The 25,771-nt window shown below is 33.9% G+C and overlaps 1 long non-coding RNA gene across 3 annotated transcripts; it reads right to left on the minus strand.

Annotated features, from left to right (window-relative positions):
• Positions 1-11,475: 11,475 nt before the first annotated feature.
• On the minus strand, positions 11,476-21,145 carry LOC126676948 (uncharacterized). 3 transcript variants are annotated; one of them, XR_007640445.2, is made up of 4 exons: positions 20,836-21,145; positions 19,884-19,968; positions 12,835-12,919; positions 11,476-11,947 (listed from the first exon to the last, which is right to left on the minus strand). It is a non-coding gene; the product is annotated as an uncharacterized LOC126676948 (long non-coding RNA). The 3 variants fall into 3 exon arrangements; XR_007640449.2 differs by lacking the exons at positions 19,884-19,968; positions 20,836-21,145 and adding an exon at positions 13,787-13,943; XR_008790888.1 differs by lacking the exons at positions 11,476-11,947; positions 12,835-12,919 and adding an exon at positions 18,720-18,996 and having other exon boundaries at positions 20,836-20,982.
• Between the last annotated feature and the right edge of the window lie 4,626 nt (positions 21,146-25,771).

Below are 25,771 nucleotides of genomic sequence, written 5' to 3' on the forward strand. Positions count from 1 at the left end.
AGATGACGATGTTGATAGCGTCAGCGATAGATGGAAACAACCATATAATGCCAGTAGCGTTTGCAATTGTGGAATCAGAAAGTACTGAAAGTTACGAATATTTTCTCGGGCATTTGCGTGAACATGTCATTCTTGGACGGAAGGTTTCCATTATTTCTGATCGCCATGATGGCATTTTAGCAGTTCTGAGGCGTCCTGAATGGGCTGATGTTCCGCACAAATTCTGCATAAGGCACTTGGCCAGTAATTTCAATACTCACTTTAGGAACAAGTCGTTGAAAAAGTTGATGGAGAAAGCAGGTATTATTTCGAACATAAGATTGTAGTTTGATAACATTTAACTGTGCATTTACATTGACGACATGTTCGTAAGCCGTAGGACGACCTATTCAGAGTTGATTGCTAAGGGGGTTCAATACACTCCAATCCTTGACCACATATTGAAGAAAAGGGTTGCGAAGGCCCGCCATCATACCAGTCAGACATATGACCGTACCACCATGACAGCCCAAGTGGTAACTGGTACGAACCACAAGACCGGAAGAGGAGGAAACATACATACTGTCAACCTTAGTCAAAAAAAATACACGTGCGGTAAGTTCCAGCAGCTGAAGTTGCCTTGCTCTCATGCGATTGCCCTGTGTGCAAAGGAGAAATTAAACCCTCACGACTACGTCAGCTGGCACTATGAAACGAAGAATGCAATCCAATGTTGGGACACCCCTTTCATTCCATTGCGTGACCGCGAGCGCTGGTGGATCCCTAACATGCCTTCCTTCGTTCCAAATCTTCAATGGGAAAGACGGAGGGGGCGACCGGTTAATCGTTGCTTCAGGAACGAGATGGATCATGAGTGTAGAGAAGATCCAAGTTCTCTTTGGTGTAGTAGATGTTCTAGTTTCGGGCCACCAGGCACAAGTTTGTATTAATGCTGCTAGGAACCCAGGAAATTAGAGTTAGTTGTAATGTGTAACTTTTCAATTTCATGTTGGTTGTAATTTATGTACTTTGTGTACTATTTAACTTGAATGAATGGTTATCTTTTATGAAATGTGTTTATTTTGTTTAGTTTGGAATGTGTTTACTTAGTATGAAATGTGTTTATGTATTTTTGTAATTTGAAATGTGGTTTTTTGATATGCAGTTATGGCTGCCCGACAGGAGTACTACGATCTCGGTCATGTAGAGCCCGATTTGTTGACCATGCAGGATGATCACGTTTCATCGGTTGTTTGGGACAATCCGGTAAGTAAATTTTTATATTGTACATTTCTATTTAGCGTTTTATGTTAACACAATCTAACTTCATCTCATTTCTTATTGACAGGGGGAGTTGAGACCATTGGGATCGCGTATGAGTCTTGGACTTACGCCCTTCGACAGTATCCATCCTCGCATCCGGGAGGGGGTCGTGCGGACAGGGTTGTCTGGTTTTATAGAGATGAGACAGTATCAGGTAGATATGTCTCTGGTGACTGTCTTAGTGGAGAGGTGGAGGCCGGAGACCCATACCTTTATGTTACCAGAGGGGGAGTGCACAGTCACACTACAGGACGTTGCCATCTTGACAGGACTGCCTGTAGATGGGTTTGCAGTTATCAGAGGTCCACAAAACGACTACCAAGGCGTCGGCGTAGCCCTTTTAGGGAGAGAGTTAGAGTTGAGCAGGACGACTTCTGGTTCTTCGTGGTTAGGGACTGGGTGGTTATTCGAGCAGTTCCGTCAGTTTCGAGAGTTAGACGACGACGTTTCACTGATTTGAACAGTGGGCTGTTCGGGCTTATCTCTGGGCCGCTTTGGATGGTCTGTGCTTCACTGATTTGAACAGTGGACATTTGGGGTTGAGGATTTTACCACATTTCGAGGATTTAGAGGATCAGCGATCCATCAGTTGGGGGATCAGCCGTGCTTGCCCACTGTACCACGAGCTTTGCATTTCTGCGATGGCTTCACAGCACAGACGTTACATCGGTGGCGCCCTTTGGATTTTGCAGCTTTTGGGCTTTTGAGCGTTTGACCCCGTTATGTCCCCGTTACGCTGCGCTTCCCATCACACAGCATCTTCCATTAGGCGACAGGTATTTACTATAACGTTTAATTTAATTTCATTTGATAGTTATATATGAATTTGACATTTAATTTTATTTCATTGACAGATGGACGGGCCCTAGGGAGCGTCGGGTCCGAGGGGCCCCCAGACACGATTTGTCTTACTTTAGACTCTTGCTTGACAGGCTGCGTTACGATGACATAAGTTTATTTTTTATAATACTTTTCATTTTAATTCAGTTTGATTCAGTTTATATTTTGACCTAATTATTTCTATGCAGATTGTTTGGCAGCCATACACCGACGATCTCCTCAGATCCACACCCTCCCTGTACCTTGCGGGTTCACAAGTTTGGCGTGCTCGGGTACTCTTGATTTATTACAACATTGTGGAGTGGCACCAGCCAGATAGAGTATTGCAGCAGTTTGGCCTTATTAAGCCTATCCCTGTGGCCCCAGTGCAAGATCACCGCCTCCATTCCCTCCTTTACAAGAGCAGCAACAACTACATGGAGATCCTCGGGTATTATGTACTGATTTGGCTCCACAGGGAGTCCCATGTCGTTGGCGGTTACCGTTTGGAGCGTCCACCACACTACCATTCCCAGTACATGGAGTGCTATCGGAGACATAGCCGGAGGTGGATTACCTGGCAGGGTGCAGCTGACTGTTCGAGTGTACGTAAATTTTTTATTTTTACAAATTTACAATTAAGTTTTATATTTATTATATATTTACTAATTACTGTTTTCCCTTGTATAGCGCGATCTGGTGTAGATGGTCCACGTCCGGAGATCTAGCCGTGACTCCATGATTGGGTCCGCTGCACGAAGTTCACAAATGGCGTACATGGAGGATCGTCGGGATGTCACTTTTCCACTGCCAGAGCCAGCAGTCCCGGCATTTGTACTGCCTCCTCTCCCTCCTCTGACGGTTGACTTGGATTCCATTCACGGTCGTCGTAGACAGCGGCCTACACCACGCCAGCCTCGCCAGCGGCCAGAGCAGCCTATACCGCCCCCTGTGTACTATCATTACGATGCAGGAGAGAGCTCACAGACGCTACAGAACTATTGCGGGCCTACTCAGTTTCAGGGTGACGGTTCACAGTTTCAGCAGCCCTCGCAGGTATTGCGTACTTTATTAAGTATATTTCATATCTTGTTTCACTTTATTTTAAAATACAAGCTAATAAATGTTGATTTTTATATTTTTAATTTCTATTCTTTATTTCAGGTCCCTCCGACCTCATCGTTTCCGGTACCACCGTCATCCGGGCAGTTCTTTTACTCCTCTGGACAGACGTCGTATACCACTCCTCTGACAGAGCCGGCTCAGTATCGACATGCTACACCACCACCATTTCAGGCACCTCAGCATGGTCAACCTTCTACCCCATCTGATCAGGGTTACCAGCCCGTGTTTTCTTGGCTCGATCAACCGTCAGCGTCACATTCGCGTCCCTCCCCTTCCACCCCGGTCGCGGATCCGTCGCAGATGTTTTTTTCGGTATCAGAGGCTTGGTTGAACAGTACAGGTCTCGGGGAGGGGGGCTCTTTCGAGGAGTTACAGTCCGGCAGTATTTAGTTTGCGGGTCCGTCTTTTAGCCTCCTTCCGCAGTCACAGGAGGCACCCACTACTGCACCGGCTGCAGATGATCAGGAGCTATCCCTAGACGACGATCATGAGAGCGAGGGCGCGCTAGGTGACAAACCGGGTGACAGACAGTATCGCGATCTTACTGAGAGCAGTCTGCGCCGCAGACAAGATATGGGGTACGATATGAGGACTCAACTGGAGAAGAACACTAGATATCGAGATTATTTATGATTTTGTTGTTTTTTTGTAAACACATTAAACTTTGTATCCTATTTTATTTTATCGACTATTCCGTGTTATTATTCGTTCATCATTTCATATTATTTATGCAATTTGTAATTTTTGTATAAACTAGTAAAAACAGAAAAAATAATATACAATGCTAACTAAAAACCGGTTTTTATGTTTTATTAGAATTTTAGCAAAAAATTTAAAATACGGAATTTATTCAGAAACGCTAACTAGTGATATTATTGTGTAAAAAAATTGGAAACAAAATGATTGTGTAAATAATACCCAATCATTGTCTCTCCCCAATCATTAGACAGACAGATTACTGTCTCCCCAATGATTGGGGAGAGATGCCATCTGCGATATTAAATCGCGGATGGCATTAATTGGGGTTAATTACCCCAATTAGTGCCCTTAATGTCATCCGCGATTTAATATCGCGGATGGCAACATTATCCGCAATATTAAATCGCGGATGACGTGGGCCCAGACACAAATTTGAGATTAATTTTGATAGAGGCATGGAATTGTAATTTTCAAAAGCCCGTAGGCACAGATCCGTCAAAAACCCTTTGTTGGGTTTTTGTGGCCTAAGTGCTTGTTGTTTTTCTTTTGTTGTTGGGCGTATCTCCCTCTTTTTAAAAATTAATAAACAGTTGTGGTCTTTTGTTGATTGACGAAAAAATTGTGTAAACCGTAACAAATATTGAATGATATTTAAAAAATTATTGGTATAAACCTTAAATAATTTTAAGTTATAAAAAACATTTGTTCAATGTTATAAGAGCATCTTCATTACATGTGGTATACTTTATGTTTTTTAACACACAATATGAAAAAAATATTAAATATAACATAAACTTTAAATTTGGACTCCAATACAACTTTTAATTTTAAATTGATTTTTATTTTATATGCAAAAAACATAAAATAATTATTAGTAATTTTAATTTCAATATATAAATCTCGTTAGTATAAAAATATTGAAAAATATTATAATTTTTTTTATATTTTTATATAATATGCTTTTAATTAATTATTTATTATTTTTAATAGTAATAATTTATTTATTTTTAGAAAAAAATATTATATTAGTTATCATCTAATTTATATTTAATAATATGATATTTTTATTAGACATAATGTTATAAAAATTCATTAACTTTACATGTTTTTTCAATTTAATCGCGCATTTTAAACTATATCATAAAAATGCACCAAATTTCATTTTTTTTTCAAATCTGTACACCGTGCTGAGGTGGCACTCATTCATTGGTATCATTTGTTCAGGTGAAAGTCATTTTTAACTAATGAAAGTTATTAACGCTTGCACTCGTTTGATGGAGGAAAATGAACTTTTGTTTAAGAAGCATTTTTTAGTTATTTCTTTGCCACATAGTCATTCAATGTTTTTAAACGGTGCAAAATAACTCTTTAAGTTTTTCAAAACGGGCAAATTGGCACTTTTAGATTATTATTTTTACCAGTTAAACCCCACGTTTTAGTTATTTTATGGTATATTTTCAAACACAGGGTTTATTTGCACTGTTTAAAAAATTTGAAGGTCTAAATGGCTAAAAAAATAACTCAAAAATTTATATATTCTTTTTAAATCTTTTTAGAAAAAACTGTATACCTTCAGCCTAAATTAAAAGTTGAAGTATCTTTGTTTTTATTTTGCGGATGTGAAATTTCGGGTGACGTAGCATCAATTAATAAGCAGGAATCTCTAGCAAAACATATATATACTTACATGTACATCAGTTCATAAAAAACATGTTGTTCAATTAATTCATTAATTGATTGTAGTTACTTATAAATGTAGGTTTTAAGGTAGACTTTTTTTTTAGGTTTAATCATATAAAAATATTCTATTTTTTTTAAAATTTTTTAGAATTAATGTCATAAAAATTCACGAACTTTACACGTTTTCTCATTTTAATCACGCAATTTAAATTTTCTCATTTTCATGCACGAACTATCATTTTTTTCTCAAATTTATGCACGGTGTTGAGGTGTCGCGGCTCCATTGGTGTAATTCGCTAAGGTGGAGGTCATTTTACACTAATAAATGAGTGCCACCTCATCACCTTGTGCATGAATTTGAGAAAAAGTAGTAGTTCGTTCATGAAAATGAAAAAATTTAAAGTGCGTGATTAAAATGAAAAACGTGTAATTTTCATGATTTGTTTTGACATTAACCCTTTTTTTTATGATCACATTTTTAAAATCTTAAAACTTTTGTCTATCTTTTAATTTTCACTTTCAATTAAAGCCAATCATCTAAATTGAAGCGAAAAAATGTCAAATGAACCTCTTGTATTATTTCATTTTTAAATTTATTATGATATAAATGCAAATTGAATTAATATGAAGTAATAAAAACAAGGCTTAATTACGTAAAAAATCACAAACTTTAGCGTGTTTTGCAAATTTAACATAAACTTTCAATTTTGGCAAATTAATACACAAAGTTTTGATTTTTGGCAATTTTGGCACCGATCAATTTTTCGTGAAAAAAATGCTGATGTGTACACCGGAATAACCACTATTCCGGCGTCCGCATCAGCATTTTTCTCTATTTTTCTGAAGGAAAATTGATCGGTGTTAAAATTGCAAAAAATCAAAAGTTTGTGTATTAATCTGCCAAAATTGAAAGTTTATGTTAAATTTGTAAAACACGCTAAATTTTTTGATTTTTTACGCCATTAAACCTAAAAACAACATGTTTGAATTTTTTCCATTCTATTTACACAAATGGATACAAATAAAAATGAAAATTAAATAATTGTCTAAATTTAAAAATTTTAAAAGATGCGGGCATAAAAAAAAAAGATAGAGTAATTTTTAGTGATTAAGACTTTTTTTTATAATATTTGTATCATTTTCAGACCATCAGCCTAACTTTAAAATGGTTAATTTTTTTTATCGTTAGATTAGATTTAGCGTTTACTATTCGTATGATTAGGACTTCATGTAAACCCTTTAGTAATACTGGTGTCAACAACGTTAATTAGCATCGAGGGGTCAAGTCTCCCGTTTTCCTTTTATTATTTGAAGGGCCAGTATGCACCAATATTGACTCTAAGGTTTTGAATAATTTATTGTAGAATATTTAAGGGTTTATATGTACTTTTATTTTAATCAATATTAAATATCTCTAATGAATTTATATAATGTTAATATTATTTCATATATTTTTATTAAATAATACAATAGCTAATTCAATAATCACATCCACTACTGTAAAATTAAGATAATGTAGAACTGATAAATAAAAGTTTAAAAAATTAAGATTATAAAAATTACATTCATTAAAATTTAAAAAACTAAAAACTTATATATCCAAAATAATTAACCTTCTTTAACATATAAATTATGTATCTATATTTTTAAGACTAAACTAATTTTTATATCTAAAACATTTGCGTCTTTTATCAATTATAACTAAACTTTTTAATTTTTATAATTATGTTTAATTTGAAAGATTCTTTTACAATAATGTTTAAAATTTAAAAATTTATTTATTAAATCCAAACGTTTGCGTCTTTTATGAATTGCGGTCAAATTTTTGTTATAACTCTTTTAGAAGTTAGGGAGCATTTTAAGATTTGGTCAATATTTAAAAAAATTACAAAGATTTGAATTTAAAAAATGCAACAATTTTTTTTGGATACTATTGCAAAAAGAAAACAACGGGCATTGTAAAAATTAAAAACTTTATCGTAATTGATAAAAAAATGCAAAGGTTTAAATTTAAACATTGATTGTACCTATATAAATTTACAAATTAAATATTTTAAATTACATTATGAATAAATTACTATATTGATAACTTATTAAAATGATGAACATGTATAATTTGTAAATTTTTATAATTATAGTTGTATTATTTCCTTTTTAAATAAGTAAAAGATTGATTTAAATAAAGTAATTTATTCTATATGGTTAAATTTAAAATAGAATAAATTATATACATATATTTATCTATAATAATTAGATTCTAAATACCGTAATCCATAAGCTAAGAGAAATAAACAATTGATTACTAAATAATTCAAAAACAATCAAATTATATCAACAATTATAATTTTTAATAAAGTTTAAATAGGAAATTTTCATTTTCTTTAGATAGATAAATAAAGAGTCGATTAAAAATAAAGTTAAAAGGATTTTTTTGCCAAAATATAAATGATTCCATTTTTTTATCATTGGAGAAGAGGAACGTTTATGGAAGAAATTAAACTCACAACCTAATAGAATGCCACTTAATGTTTATACTATTTGGGTTATAATTCATTTGGTAAGTTAAAAGAATTTAAAGTATATATATTAATATTATAAGATCATTCTATATGTGTTAGATTCTGAATTTTAGTCATCAATATCCTTAACAAATTTACAAAAAAAGAAAAGTAAAAATAGAATTTAGGCCAAACCCATTTAGAGGTCCATGTACTTTACACTTTTTTTTCCGTAGGTCCTTATATTTTATTTTTATATTGTCTGATCCTTCTATTTACCTATTTTTATTTTTTCAGGTCCTTTTTGAGTTTTTTCCAGTCATTTTATGTGACTGGAGGAAAAAAAGATTGTAAGTATAGAGACTAGAGGAAAAAACAATTGTAAGTAGAGGGACTGGAAAAAACTCAAAAAGGACCTGAAAATCGAAAGGCTTAATCACCAAAAAACTCCCACCTTTTAGCCCCTTTTCAAATGCACCCTGACGTTGCAATTTTGTCAGTTGCACCCTTATTCGCACCTTTGGTTTTCAATTCCACCCTCAAGTATTAAATTGATCTCTTTTTTATTTGAAGAAAGTTAAAATAAGTCATCTATTTTTAACTTTTTATGTGGAAAAGAGTTCAAACGAGTACTTTATAAGGATTTTTATGATTTTTTTCCGAGTGAAAACAGGCCAATTTGATTTTGAGGGTGGAATTAAAACCCGAAGGTGCGAATTAGGGTGCAACTGACAAAATTGCAACGTCAGAGTGCAACTGAAAAGGGGCTAAAAGGTGAGGGTTTTTTTGGTGATTAAGCCAAATCGAAAATAGGTAAGTAGAAGAATCAGATAATATAAAAATGAAGTATAAGGACCTATGAAAAAAAAGGTGTAAAGTATAGAGGCCTCTAGATGAGTTAAACCTAGAATTTAAAACTAAAATTTTGCGAAAGTATAGGAAGTCATGTATGCATTTTCCTTCATATAAATATACACGCTATTGCTGTACTAAAAGTAGCACATAATAATTATTGTTTCCACTCAAAACATACAACTCTGAAGAATTAGGAAATGGGTTCGCAATACAAGGTCGATCGGGAACTTAATCAAGTAACTACCTCTATCCTTTCTCTTCTTTTATCAGTTTCGCATTCACTTTTGAATTATTTATTTTTTAATAATTCTCTTTAAAATAATGTTAAAATTGGCATTTTGATGTCAAATATAATAAATTTATTAATATTATATCAATTCATTTTAAATATGAGAATTTATAGTTCAATGACCATTTTGTAACAAAAGTTTTTGTAGTGACATTTCTGTAATTTGAGAAAAGCCATGACCTACAGAGTTTAATATCCCAACTTTTCTTTGAAATCATAGTACTTATTAGATTTTATATTTAAAGTTTTAAAAGTACCACATTTATTTATTTTTCTTATTAATTTTAAATAATTAAAAATAAATTAAATATGTATAATAAATTTAAGGTCTTATTGTATCAAAAAGTCAATGTTTTCGACTTTTAGTAAATTAATCTAAAATTTTCAAAATTGTAATCTATTCAAATTTAATAATTTAGATGTAATTCTATACAATTTTTTGCATTCAATTAATTAATTGTGTCGATCTTTTTAACTCCGTATAATATTTATATGCATTTTTGTTTATTTTAAATTTTAAACTTTTTTTTGCTTAAGCACTTGAAAGATGGAAAATTCGAAATTAAATTTTGCTTTTTGTTTTTAAATTAGGAGTTCAGTTTTGTAATTTTTAAAAATAAACTTTACTAACTAAGGAGTTAGTATAGATATTCAACTGAAAGTTAAGACAACTAAATTGATCGGAAAAAATTAGATAAAATTTCAATAAAATTATTAAATTTGGATAGATTTACAGAGTTTGACATAAATTTATGAAATCTCAACTAAAATATTTTTTTAGTACTATTAAACCTAATTTTACAATTCATAACTTTATAAAGTACAGGAACATGAATTAAACTGATACTTATACCAATTAGAGAGAAAATTGAGTTAAAATGATATTTTAATAATTTAGAGTGAACAAAATACTATTTTAGTCCATTTTTGTCTTTATGTGATTTTATGGGGGCTTTGTACATAAATACTCCTTTTAGTGAAACTATAAACTTTTATACGCTGTAGATAAAATATTAGCACAAATGCGCTTTTTCTTAAAATATGTGTTCACCCTTACGCCTTTTCCTTCTACCCTTTGTACATTAATTTTTCTTCTAGTATATTCTTTCAAATACATTATTTATACTCCTTAAACTCAACTAATTATTCCATAAAAAGACAAAACAATATGAGGACATTATAATTGTACTAATCTATCTGGTGATTGACATGATAACTTAATTTAAATATTACTTATTAACTATTGAACTGCAATTTTAATTACTTAACTAATTTAATTTATAAATAAAATAATTTGTTAAAAAAATTACCTTGAATAGTGCTTATTATGTGTTTTCTAAATTGTTTCTCTGGAAAGTATTTTTTTTTTATTATTTTTTTGTATATATTAGTTTGCATTATTTATTTATTTTCAGTAATAAACTATTAAAAATATTTTCATATATTGCATATATTTTTAAAACGTCTTATTTTATTTTTATTTTTTGCATTTTAGAAAAGATAACCATTTTTTGTGACTCTTTATGGTGGAGATATTTTGTAATAAAATAAAGAAATTTAGATGTATCTAATTTAAAAAGATAATTTATTACTAAATTAAAGTTGAATATATCTCAATTTACTTACTCTAATTATAATATTAAGTTATTTTGTCAAAAATAAATATATTAAGTTAACTGCCATGTCTTTTAAATTGTACAAACAGCACATATAATAATTTACTAATAAAACGGTGCACTGAACTGAAAAATAATTAGAGAGCAACTAGTAAGCAACTCGATATCATTATTTTTTAACTAGAGAGCAACTAGTAAGCAACTCGATATCAACTTAAATACAACCAAAAAATCATTATAAAACAATAAAAGAGTAGTAAAAAAATTAATATTAAGTGAAGAAACAATATCAGCTTATCAAAATTAAAGGTAACACAACTCTCTCTCTCTCTCTCTCTCTCTCTCTCTCTCTCTCTCTCTCTCTCTCTCTCTCTCTCTCTCATGAACGACCCTCGCCCTGCTTCCTATTTATTTTTGGGTCGGGATCGAGGGCTTTTTTTTCTTCTTCTCAAAAAGCGATTTCAAGAATCAACCAACCGGCAAGTCCACAGCCCAAGCGAACCGTCCGGGAAGTAAAAGGGGGAGGTCGGGACGTGTCGATTAGGATTAGACATTGATCCGAGTATATCCTCGCTAAGTGTCTCACAGATTCTTCAGGGTACAAGTGACGCCATTCAGCATCAGCCAATTCTAATGCTAAAGTTTATTATTGTCACGACCCAAAATCGAGGGCCGCGACCGGCGCTAGGGAATGAGAATTGTAGTTCCAAATCCCGTAGTAAGCCTGAAATTCACTATAAACTTTTTGCAAAACAACAATCTTAAATTTTAAAAAAAATCGGCAATATAACGTTTGAAAACTGTGCTACTGGCACCTGTTAAAAACACAAACCACCTTGTGCAAAATATCATGTAATCATATACAAAATGTGTGGATAAACCGTTTTCCAAAAATACATCTTTATGCCACAGCACATGAAAAACATAAACTGTCAACTATCGAATTAATCTACTAACATAACTACTGCAGCTCTAAGAAGGGTAGGAACTCTCATAACTGAGACTTCCAGAACAGTGGATGGAAGCTCGACCACGTCACCGCATAATAAACCTGAAAGAAAACACTATTGGGGGGTCAGCTTAAGCTGAGTGAGATATACCTTACTAACGGTATTATCACAAAATAACATCGCAGTTGAAATTCATTTATTTAAACAAATATAATATCATTATATTACAAACAAAGATTTGATCCGATAGAAACCTTAATCTTAAACTCCTAACATGTATCGTATTCATATCAAATCATTTTGATCCAAGTGGTACGGTCCCGAGATAGTTCAACCGAGTTACTCGTTACCACGTGGCATAGTCCCGAGATAGTTCAACCGAGTTACATCATGCCACTACTCGATCCCAAGGTGTGAGTCCCGAGATAGTTCAACCGAGTTACTCACTAGATACGGGTCCCGAGATAGTTCGACCGAGTTACCTCGTATCTACCAAAATTATAATCCTCCTTTCCGATACCCAAACATATTCCATTTCATAATCATAAATATGATCAATATTTAATGAGCTCATGTCAAACAATTCTAAGTACAGACATCTAGACTCTTACAAACACCGGTGATCACACGGCCTATTGACGCCCAATAGGTAGCTTGTTTCTTCGGATCACACATCAATTTCAAACATAGAACAAATAGCAACAAAACGATATACAATTCAATCCAACACCAAATATTTAATTCACTCACAAATATATAATCAATCAATACATAATTTAATTGTCAAATGTAAATTATTAATATGTATACTCATATACATATATATATAACTATTTCATTAGTCATATTCCGTGTATCCCACGGTAGAATAACCATTTAGTTCATACAATTCCAAATCACAACAAATGATTATATAATGCGATGTGTTTTTATAACTTATAATTAAAATGTTTAATAATATAATTATAGCGTAATAATACGCGAGAGTAAAGTATACTCACCGAATTTGCTATCCAAATCATGATATCAAAATAATGGCCGAACCCCACTAAGCCAACACCGTCAAGTCCGTACTCGTCGATATGTCTGTCGCAATATAATACAAATACGTTTAAAGTTAATAAACATATAACCAATATTTATAAGCCTAAGTTATTAGCGTAGGTCGACTTCTTAACTTTAACTCGATATTCTTAGAATATCGACTTTAACTTTCTAAATCCAATTTCCATGTTTCAAATTCAATAACGTATTTAAAAACTTAAATACGTCTAGCTTAATTCTCACATCCAACCTTTACATTTTATTGGTTATATTAACCAAAAACATCTTAAGCGTTCAAATTTGACTCTTTAGCATTTTATGTGTACTTCGTATATTATGTTTTATACTTAAAACGCCTATTCCATAACTACTATTCTCTAGCGTTTTTAAGTATAAAACAACCCATATACCTCATACAATATCATTTCCAAATCGATAAAACTTTCGTCCAAAGTTTGTTTTCGAAAACTATTTTACTTTACGTTCGATTTCTAACTCCGTAACTCAACGTATATCGCAAAATCGAACGTACTAGGACCTCGGGGAAGGGGTGGTTTGGACCCCTTCCTATTGTCGTGGCCCTCCCCTGTTTTTATAGGGGAGGGGCTGCTCAGTTCTGGTGCGTAGCACCAGAGCTGCAACAGCTCGGCACCACCGTGCATTCAGCACGGTGGTGCGCCTGCTGGACGGCCGGGTCCAGCAGGTCCGGCCACCACCTATCATTAAACCCTTAAGCATACTCAATGCACAACTCTCATTCTCACACCAAAACAACACAAACTCAGCTCTACCTAATCAATTAGACATCCAAAACATCACAATTAACCTTTAAGTTATCATTACCATCAATTTTGAACAAAAATCGAATTTATTACTGCTGAAAACCTAACCACAGAACAATATTTTTACCTTGAGTCTATGGGATAGATGCATAGAGCTTTCCTTCCCCGTTCCGTGGCCGCAAGAATCGTCCAATTCGGACCAAAATCGAGCAAGATATGGCAATTCTAAGTTCTTGCATGTTTAAGCTTTCTAAGGAAGGAGATGAAGTTGAGGGCTGAGTCCTTTTTTTTTCTATTGCTGATCTGAGAATCAAATCAATTTGATTCAAGTTTTAATGGGAAAAGTCTCCTTTAGTCCTTTGAATTGCCATTTTTAACCATTTTAACTTCTAGCTTTTATTTCGCCCAAATTCGTCGATTAAATACCCGATTTTTATACTTCAATAAATTTTATATTATTTATTTTCCAAATAAATAATACCACCTTAATAGCTCCTAATTCAATTTCCGATAATTTATTTTAGCGATTTTATTTTTGTTTTCGCTAAAAATGCTCAAATTCCAATTTGAGCTAGAATGCTTGTTTTTCCATCAAATTTTGCTTAATGAATATCGATTGCCAATTAATCGATATTACATGCTTAAATATTAATTTCCATATATACAATTTATTTAAATTATATTTTTCGAGAATTAAATCATTATTTTCTAGTTTAGGCTTAAATTTGCCTTTGTCCATTTTTTTCCATAAACTCTTTTAAAATCCATTTTCATTTCTTTTATGGACTTTTAGCATTGAAATTTTCTTTTCAAAATTTCAATATCGACCTACTCGAGTCCTCTTTTATTTAACTCTTTCGCTAATTTCCTCATTTTTTTTCTCATTTTGACGATTCAAAATGAGACGCACCGCTTACTCTTGAAACATCCAAATTTCAAGGTATTACATTCTTCCCCCCTTATAAAAATTCATCCTCGAATTTTCATAAATCTTTACTCCGTTATTCTTGTACAAACTTTATTTGTTTTGATAATCATGATACTTTACTCATATCATATCATTTCTTTTTGATACAAACTTTTAACTATCTTACTTCAACCTTAACCTTCATTCTTAATGATCTTTGTTATTAATCAAAACTATATTTGATTAATTCTAACAATACAACCGATTGACTTAACCTTTTTGGTCAACTTGGACTAAAAAAAATGACTCTCGAGCCTACTTCGGTATCTGAACCACTTATGTAGAAGCATTCATTTACCAAACTAAATTGGCATTCTTATAGTCTGCAGCGTGGTCTATTACTTCTGTTTAGACTTCGAGTTAAGATCAAAGTTCGAAGGTATCAAAATCGACCTCGAAGTCACCTCCTTAAGCTATTTTTGGGACTGTACAGTTACTATTATGGGTTGTTGTTTGAGCTCATAATCCAATCATCCAAAATAGTCTTTATTCGAAATTAATTCCACATTTCTATATTTTGATATCCCCTCTTCAACTTTCGTTAAGAATCAAACTTGTTTCGACATCCCTTTGACTCTCAAAATCGCCCTGAAAGTTGACTTCTAGCAGTACCTTTATCCCAAAATTGCATTTTTCCTTGTCCTTTAATCATTGTTTTCTTCGATATTCGCGATGAATTATCACTCCATAATAATTTTCATCGATATCCTTTCAATTATTTCTCGAACTCCTAATATTAATCTTAATACCTTCTTGTTAGTTTGGACTACTGTTTGATAGTCTCTATTTCTGTCTCGCATCATATAAACATTTAAAGTTTATCGGGGTCCATCGTCATTTTTCCTGACGTTTCTTATCTTTCCCGTACTAGATCATGTATATGTTTGTACATGATATCTTTATCGATGTCCTATGGTATATAGGAATACCTTTCCTTTTATATTCATCGCACACTTCATGGCTCCCTGATGTTGAATCTCATGAAGTTGGGTGCATGCTTGGCATTACTTAATATGGACCGCGTCCATCTTTTATGACGTATCTCCTACCTCTTGATCCTTTAACTTTTGTTGTTCATATCAGACTGGTAGTACCTTTACCATCGTCCGATAACATCTTTTTCTTTTTCTTTTTCTCTTAATATGCTTCTCAATCATCTCATCGATCAGTTCATAACGTCCCTTGATTCTGATGAATATAAGACTGATAATTCCTTTATCATCGTCCGTTGAAGTTCTTATCCTCGTCTTATCACATTTCCCGATCATCTTGTACATCTCATTTCGATACTTCTAATACCGACTATTGACATGAGTTCGAAATTATTCCTTTACAAACTTATCGACGTATTGCACTCTTGGTCGTGCGTACATCCTTATTATGTTAGACTCTTGTTGATATCTGATCTATCAACAAGGTCGATCCTAGACTTATGTGTCAACTCATCCGCTTGGCTCCTTTCGCCTGCGGCTATTCCATTTCTTCTCATATTACATCTTTAATCTTCTTATTAGGCCTCTTCCATTAAACTACCTCATTACGATCTACTCCTTTTTTTTGGTTGTTCCTATTAAACGTTATACGCGTATTACTCGGTCTTTCTTACCATCACATGGTCTTGTCCATAGCCCGTGTTCCTTTCTGGTCTTTATCTTTCCTCTTTCCATCTTATACTTTCTATGTTCTCCCCGTCTTTTACTTGGGTAAGTACCTATCATAGGTCTCTTATCGACATCTCTTGTGTCACTCATCGATCACTCTAATAATATTTTATTATTATTATGGCTCAATGTTTATATTGGGGTAAATTTTATCACATAAATTCGTTCTTATCGGTAATCATTTATTATTGTCGCAAAGTTTTACATCTGAGTTCCCTTACAAAACAAAACTTTTCGGCTAGCCTTTCAAACTTTTCTTTCGATTTCAAATCATTTGAAAATTCTAGTACAATTGCGGCTCAGAGTGATGACATCTCTCATCACTAAAGAGTTGCTCGATAAAATCACGTTTTCTTTAACTTTGATACAAGTATGATGCATGATCTACGTTTTGAAAATCATATTTTATATAGAAAATATATATAATAGTACTTGTATGCATTGCTAACGTGACTATGACATGCCATATGCGATGTCTGAGCACAATTGCACTAAAAAAAAGAGATTTTTGTATTTTGAAAATTCGTAAGTCCCTCCAGATTACACACTCTGCGACATCATAGGCTTTTCATTATTATTCATTGAAGTTTATAACAATTTCATTATTGGTAGTTTCGCTGTCCGCTAACACTTATTTAAGTGTTTCGCTGCACCCTTCTCTTCTTCGACATTTTAAATCGAACACCTCGTTTGATACCTTCTCGTATCTATCCATCTACTTTTTCATTTCATCATTTCGATTCTAAATTTGTATCACATAGCTCTTAAGCATATGGATTGACCCTTCACCACAATCCTTCCTCGAGGTTGCTTAACAACTTCGCGGTAATCGAAACGTAATATCAGGAATTACGTTTTGAGACAAATGTGTTTTATGTATTTTACGTGTTTTTCGTTAAATTTTCAATTTAACAACTATGTGTAGGCTCTAACCTACAAGCATGGGTTCTAATAGCATTTGTTGCTATAGGCAATAACTTTACGGTGTACTATTTAACCAATACATTTTATATCGATTACATATCAAATACAAGTAATCATATTTTCTACAGTTGCATGCCACAATAGTCACAATTCAATTATGATCAATTATACAACAAACCAATCAATATAGCCAAATCAAATACACAAACACACCATTTGTACCATTTTTGGTAGGCACGAAATTCACGTAGATTACACAATCATATAATTTATTTCAATCACATAAGCAGGTAACTTATGACATACTTTGGGCAACCTAACTAGACTCACCCCTCTCACGAGTCACAATACTATGCTCGTGCCTTCTAGCTTAACCAACAATATCTCTACCCTTAGGCACGGGGAACACTGATCTATCATGTCTATAGAAGAAAGGTCTAATGGGGTTGTCATCTCACTCGTGGTCGCTAGCTATCGAGTGAGCTCTAACAGATAACGATCCAAAATGTTCTGAAACATAAGCATATAACTCTACAAACTCAAGCCTTAATCCTCGAATATACCTATGGTTGACTTCTTTGTTGCCTCAAATTAAGTTTAGGCATCGCTTCTACCATACTTAGAAACTTAATAATATATGTTTCCATAGTGCGTAAGCCTCTAGGAAAAAAAAACGATGTTCATTTATGTCTGAATACTGTTTACACTGGCCTCGGCATATCTCTCCCTCCATACTATCTCATCTCTCATGCCACAATATCTATGTATCTCGGCGCAAAACGGATCTCCCTTAAATACCTCGATATCAAGGTCCTCTAATGGATCCTCCTCCGATGCTGCATCTTCGGACGGGTTGCTCTCACTATCACTATCATCTCAGGTGAAATAGCCCCGTCCTGATCTTCGTCACTATCTAGTACATATTCATTCTCAAATTACTCAGGTGACCTATTAGCATCGATAAGAAGTCCATTTTGATAAATAGGAGGCGTTTACTCCTCGATCGATATAGCATGTCACCAAGTTCCTCGTCGCCCAGGCATGCGGAAATCAAACAATTTCGATACGTAAGGTACAATTCAAACCCCTTATATCACCATGTTCTATAACTATGCCTAATTTATAACTCAGATAATCACTTAGGCACATCACAATATAATGCACATATCAACAAATCTCACATCCCCGTATTATATTCGAAAATCACAACCTAGCAAAATCAATCAATTTCAGACAATCACAATCAATTAAGGCTTGACTCTCTATGCTGCAGTAGTTCCTAGGTTACCTAGTGACTCAGTCACTAGGGTCAAATAGACATTTTTCACAGACCGGCAGTGGTAACTGGACCAACTGCTCTGATACCAACTTTGTCACGACCCAAAATCGAGGGCCACGACCGGCGCTAGGGAATGGGAATTGTAGTTCCAAATCCCGTAGCAAGCCTGAAATTCACTATAAACTTTTTGCAAAACAACAATCTTAAATTTTAAAAAAAATCGGCAATATAACGTTTGAAAACTGTGCTACTGGCACCTGTTAAAAACACAAACCACCTTGTGCAAAATATCATGTAATCATATACAAAATGTGTGGATAAACCATTTTCCAAAAATACATCTTTATGCCACAGCACATGAAAAACATAAACTGTCAACTATCGAATTAATCTACTAACATAACTACTGCAGCTCTAAGAAGGGTAGGAACTCTCATAACTGAGACTTCCAGAACAGTGGATGGAAGCTCGACCACGTCACCGCATAATAAACCTGAAAGAAAACACTATTGGGGGGTCAGCTTAAGCTGAGTGAGATATACCTTACTAACGGTATTATCACAAAATAACATCGCAGTTGAAATTCATTTATTTAAACAAATATAATATCATTATATTACAAACAAAGATTTGATCCGATAGAAACCTTAATCTTAAACTCCTAACATGTATCGTATTCATATCAAATCATTTTGATCCAAGTGGTACGGTCCCGAGATAGTTCAACCGAGTTACTCGTTACCACGTGGCATAGTCCCGAGATAGTTCAACCGAGTTACATCATGCCACTACTCGATCCCAAGGTGTGAGTCCCGAGATAGTTCAACCGAGTTACTCACTAGATACGGGTCCCGAGATAGTTCGACCGAGTTACCTCGTATCTACCAAAATTATAATCCTCCTTTCCGATACCCAAACATATTCCATTTCATAATCATAAATATGATCAATATTTAATGAGCTCATGTCAAACAATTCTAAGTACAGACATCTAGACTCTTACAAACACCGGTGATCACACGGCCTATTGACGCCCAATAGGTAGCTTGTTTCTTCGGATCACACATCAATTTCAAACATAGAACAAATAGCAACAAAACGATATACAATTCAATCCAACACCAAATATTTAATTCACTCACAAATATATAATCAATCAATACATAATTTAATTGTCAAATGTAAATTATTAATATGTATACTCATATACATATATATATAACTATTTCATTAGTCATATTCCGTGTATCCCACGGTAGAATAACCATTTAGTTCATACAATTCCAAATCACAACAAATGATTATATAATGCGATGTGTTTTTATAACTTATAATTAAAATGTTTAATAATATAATTATAGCGTAATAATACGCGAGAGTAAAGTATACTCACCGAATTTGCTATCCAAATCATGATATCAAAATAATGGCCGAACCCCACTAAGCCAACACCGTCAAGTCCGTACTCGTCGATATGTCTGTCGCAATATAATACAAATACGTTTAAAGTTAATAAACATATAACCAATATTTATAAGCCTAAGTTATTAGCGTAGGTCGACTTCTTAACTTTAACTCGATATTCTTAGAATATCGACTTTAACTTTCTAAATCCAATTTCCATGTTTCAAATTCAATAACGTATTTAAAAACTTAAATACGTCTAGCTTAATTCTCACATCCAACCTTTACATTTTATTGGTTATATTAACCAAAAACATCTTAAGCGTTCAAATTTGACTCTTTAGCATTTTATGTGTACTTCGTATATTATGTTTTATACTTAAAACGCCTATTCCATAACTCCTATTCTCTAGCGTTTTTAAGTATAAAACAACCCATATACCTCATACAATATCATTTCCAAATCGATAAAACTTTCGTCCAAAGTTTGTTTTCGAAAACTATTTTACGTTACGTTCGATTTCTAACTCCGTAACTCAACGTATATCGCAAAATCGAACGTACTAGGACCTCGGGGAAGGGGTGGTTTGGACCCCTTCCTATTGTCGTGGCCCTCCCCTGTTTTTATAGGGGAGGGGCTGCTCAGTTCTGGTGCGTAGCACCAGAGCTGCAACAGCTCGGCACCACCGTGCATTCAGCACGGTGGTGCGCCTGCTGGACGGCCGGGTCCAGCAGGTCCGGCCACCACCTATCATTAAACCCTTAAGCATACTCAATGCACAACTCTCATTCTCACACCAAAACAACACAAACTCAGCTCTACCTAATCAATTAGACATCCAAAACATCACAATTAACCTTTAAGTTATCATTACCATCAATTTTGAACAAAAATCGAATTTATTACTGCTGAAAACCTAACCACAGAACAATATTTTTACCTTGAGTCTATGGGATAGATGCATAGAGCTTTCCTTCCCCGTTCCGTGGCCGCAAGAATCGTCCAATTCGGACCAAAATCGAGCAAGATATGGCAATTCTAAGTTCTTGCATGTTTAAGCTTTCTAAGGATGGAGATGAAGTTGAGGGCTGAGTCCTTTTTTTTTTCTATTGCTGATCTGAGAATCAAATCAATTTGATTCAAGTTTTAATGGGAAAAGTCTCCTTTAGTCCTTTGAATTGCCATTTTTAACCATTTTAACTTCTAGCTTTTATTTCGCCCAAATTCGTCGATTAAATACCCGATTTTTATACTTCAATAAATTTTATATTATTTATTTTCCAAATAAATAATACCACCTTAATAGCTCCTAATTCAATTTCCGATAATTTATTTTAGCGATTTTATTTTTGTTTTCGCTAAAAATGCTCAAATTCCAATTTGAGCTAGAATGCTTGTTTTTCCATCAAATTTTGCTTAATGAATATCGATTGCCAATTAATCGATATTACATGCTTAAATATTAATTTCCATATATACAATTTATTTAAATTATATTTTTCGAGAATTAAATCATTATTTTCTAGTTTAGGCTTAAATTTGCCTTTGTCCATTTTTTTCCATAAACTCTTTTAAAATCCATTTTCATTTCTTTTATGGACTTTTAGCATTGAAATTTTCTTTTCAAAATTTCAATATCGACCTACTCGAGTCCTCTTTTATTTAACTCTTTCGCTAATTTCCTCATTTTTTTTCTCATTTTGACGATTCAAAATGAGACGCACCGCTTACTCTTGAAACATCCAAATTTCAAGGTATTACATTCTTCCCCCCTTATAAAAATTCGTCCTCGAATTTTCATAAATCTTTACTCCGTTATTCTTGTACAAACTTTATTTGTTTTGATAATCATGATACTTTACTCATATCATATCATTTCTTTTTGATACAAACTTTTAACTATCTTACTTCAACCTTAACCTTCATTCTTAATGATCTTTGTTATTAATCAAAACTATATTTGATTAATTCTAACAATACAACCGATTGACTTAACCTTTTTGGTCAACTTGGACTAAAAAAAAATGACTCTCGAGCCTACTTCGGTATCTGAACCACTTATGTAGAAGCATTCATTTACCAAACTAAATTGGCATTCTTATAGTCTGCAGCGTGGTCTATTACTTCTGTTTAGACTTCGAGTTAAGATCAAAGTTCGAAGGTATCAAAATCGACCTCGAAGTCACCTCCTTAAGCTATTTTTGGGACTGTACAGTTACTATTATGGGTTGTTGTTTGAGCTCATAATCCAATCATCCAAAATAGTCTTTATTCGAAATTAATTCCACATTTCTATATTTTGATATCCCCTCTTCAACTTTCGTTAAGAATCAAACTTGTTTCGACATCCCTTTGACTCTCAAAATCGCCCTGAAAGTTGACTTCTAGCAGTACCTTTATCCCAAAATTGCATTTTTCCTTGTCCTTTAATCATTGTTTTCTTCGATATTCGCGATGAATTATCACTCCATAATAATTTTCATCGATATCCTTTCAATTATTTCTCGAACTCCTAATATTAATCTTAATACCTTCTTGTTAGTTTGGACTACTGTTTGATAGTCTCTATTTCTGTCTCGCATCATATAAACATTTAAAGTTTATCGGGGTCCATCGTCATTTTTCCTGACGTTTCTTATCTTTCCCGTACTAGATCATGTATATGTTTGTACATGATATCTTTATCGATGTCCTATGGTATATAGGAATACCTTTCCTTTTATATTCATCGCACACTTCATGGCTCCCTGATGTTGAATCTCATGAAGTTGGGTGCATGCTTGGCATTACTTAATATGGACCGCGTCCATCTTTTATGACGTATCTCCTACCTCTTGATCCTTTAACTTTTGTTGTTCATATCAGACTGGTAGTACCTTTACCATCGTCCGATAACATCTTTTTCTTTTTCTTTTTCTCTTAATATGCTTCTCAATCATCTCATCGATCAGTTCATAACGTCCCTTGATTCTGATGAATATAAGACTGATAATTCCTTTATCATCGTCCGTTGAAGTTCTTATCCTCGTCTTATCACATTTCCCGATCATCTTGTACATCTCATTTCGATACTTCTAATACCGACTATTGACATGAGTTCGAAATTATTCCTTTACAAACTTATCGACGTATTGCACTCTTGGTCGTGCGTACATCCTTATTATGTTAGACTCTTGTTGATATCTGATCTATCAACAAGGTCGATCCTAGACTTATGTGTCAACTCATCCGCTTGGCTCCTTTCGCCTGCGGCTATTCCATTTCTTCTCATATTACATCTTTAATCTTCTTATTAGGCCTCTTCCATTAAACTACCTCATTACGATCTACTCCTTTTTTTTTGGTTGTTCCTATTAAACGTTATACGCGTATTACTCGGTCTTTCTTACCATCACATGGTCTTGTCCATAGCCCGTGTTCCTTTCTGGTCTTTATCTTTCCTCTTTCCATCTTATACTTTCTATGTTCTCCCCGTCTTTTACTTGGGTAAGTACCTATCATAGGTCTCTTATCGACATCTCTTGTGTCACTCATCGATCACTCTAATAATATTTTATTATTATTATGGCTCAATGTTTATATTGGGGTAAATTTTATCACATAAATTCGTTCTTATCGGTAATCATTTATTATTGTCGCAAAGTTTTACATCTGAGTTCCCTTACAAAACAAAACTTTTCGGCTAGCCTTTCAAACTTTTCTTTCGATTTCAAATCATTTGAAAATTCTAGTACAATTGCGGCTCAGAGTGATGACATCTCTCATCACTAAAGAGTTGCTCGATAAAATCACGTTTTCTTTAACTTTGATACAAGTATGATGCATGATCTACGTTTTGAAAATCATATTTTATATAGAAAATATATATAATAGTACTTGTATGCATTGCTAACGTGACTATGACATGCCATATGCGATGTCTGAGCACAATTGCACTAAAAAAAAGAGATTTTTGTATTTTGAAAATTCGTAAGTCCCTCCAGATTACACACTCTGCGACATCATAGGCTTTTCATTATTATTCATTGAAGTTTATAACAATTTCATTATTGGTAGTTTCGCTGTCCGCTAACACTTATTTAAGTGTTTCGCTGCACCCTTCTCTTCTTCGACATTTTAAATCGAACACCTCGTTTGATACCTTCTCGTATCTATCCATCTACTTTTTCATTTCATCATTTCGATTCTAAATTTGTATCACATAGCTCTTAAGCATATGGATTGACCCTTCACCACAATCCTTCCTCGAGGTTGCTTAACAACTTCGCGGTAATCGAAACGTAATATCAGGAATTACGTTTTGAGACAAATGTGTTTTATGTATTTTACGTGTTTTTCGTTAAATTTTCAATTTAACAACTATGTGTAGGCTCTAACCTACAAGCATGGGTTCTAATAGCATTTGTTGCTATAGGCAATAACTTTACGGTGTACTATTTAACCAATACATTTTATATCGATTACATATCAAATACAAGTAATCATATTTTCTACAGTTGCATGCCACAATAGTCACAATTCAATTATGATCAATTATACAACAAACCAATCAATATAGCCAAATCAAATACACAAACACACCATTTGTACCATTTTTGGTAGGCACGAAATTCACGTAGATTACACAATCATATAATTTATTTCAATCACATAAGCAGGTAACTTATGACATACTTTGGGCAACCTACCTAGACTCACCCCTCTCACGAGTCACAATACTATGCTCGTGCCTTCTAGCTTAACCAACAATATCTCTACCCTTAGGCACGGGGAACACTGATCTATCATGTCTATAGAAGAAAGGTCTAATGGGGTTGTCATCTCACTCGTGGTCGCTAGCTATCGAGTGAGCTCTAACAGATAACGATCCAAAATGTTCTGAAACATAAGCATATAACTCTACAAACTCAAGCCTTAATCCTCGAATATACCTATGGTTGACTTCTTTGTTGCCTCAAATTAAGTTTAGGCATCGCTTCTACCATACTTAGAAACTTAATAATATATGTTTCCATAGTGCGTAAGCCTCTAGGAAAAAAAAACGATGTTCATTTATGTCTGAATACTGTTTACACTGGCCTCGGCATATCTCTCCCTCCATACTATCTCATCTCTCATGCCACAATATCTATGTATCTCGGCGCAAAACGGATCTCCCTTAAATACCTCGATATCAAGGTCTTCTAATGGATCCTCCTCCGATGCTGCATCTTCGGACGGGTTGCTCTCACTATCACTATCATCTCAGGTGAAATAGCCCCGTCCTGATCTTCGTCACTATCTAGTACATATTCATTCTCAAATTACTCAGGTGACCTATTAGCATCGATAAGAAGTCCATTTTGATAAATAGGAGGCGTTTACTCCTCGATCGATATAGCATGTCACCAAGTTCCTCGTCGCCCGGGCATGCGGAAATCAAACAATTTCGATACGTAAGGTACAATTCAAACCCCTTATATCACCATGTTCTATAACTATGCCTAATTTATAACTCAGATAATCACTTAGGCACATCACAATATAATGCACATATCAACAAATCTCACATCCCCGTATTATATTCGAAAATCACAACCTAGCAAAATCAATCAATTTCAGACAATCACAATCAATTAAGGCTTGACTCTCTATGCTGCAGTAGTTCCTAGGTTACCTAGTGACTCAGTCACTAGGGTCAAATAGACATTTTTCACAGACCGGCAGTGGTAACTGGACCAACTGCTCTGATACCAACTTTGTCACGACCCAAAATCGAGGGCCGCGACCGGCGCTAGGGAATGGGAATTGTAGTTCCAAATCCCGTAGCAAGCCTGAAATTCACTATAAACTTTTTGCAAAACAACAATCTTAAATTTTAAAAAAAATCGGCAATA

This window comes from Mercurialis annua, linkage group LG1-X, assembly GCF_937616625.2.
Source record: "Mercurialis annua linkage group LG1-X, ddMerAnnu1.2, whole genome shotgun sequence".
NCBI lineage: Eukaryota > Viridiplantae > Streptophyta > Magnoliopsida > Malpighiales > Euphorbiaceae > Mercurialis > Mercurialis annua.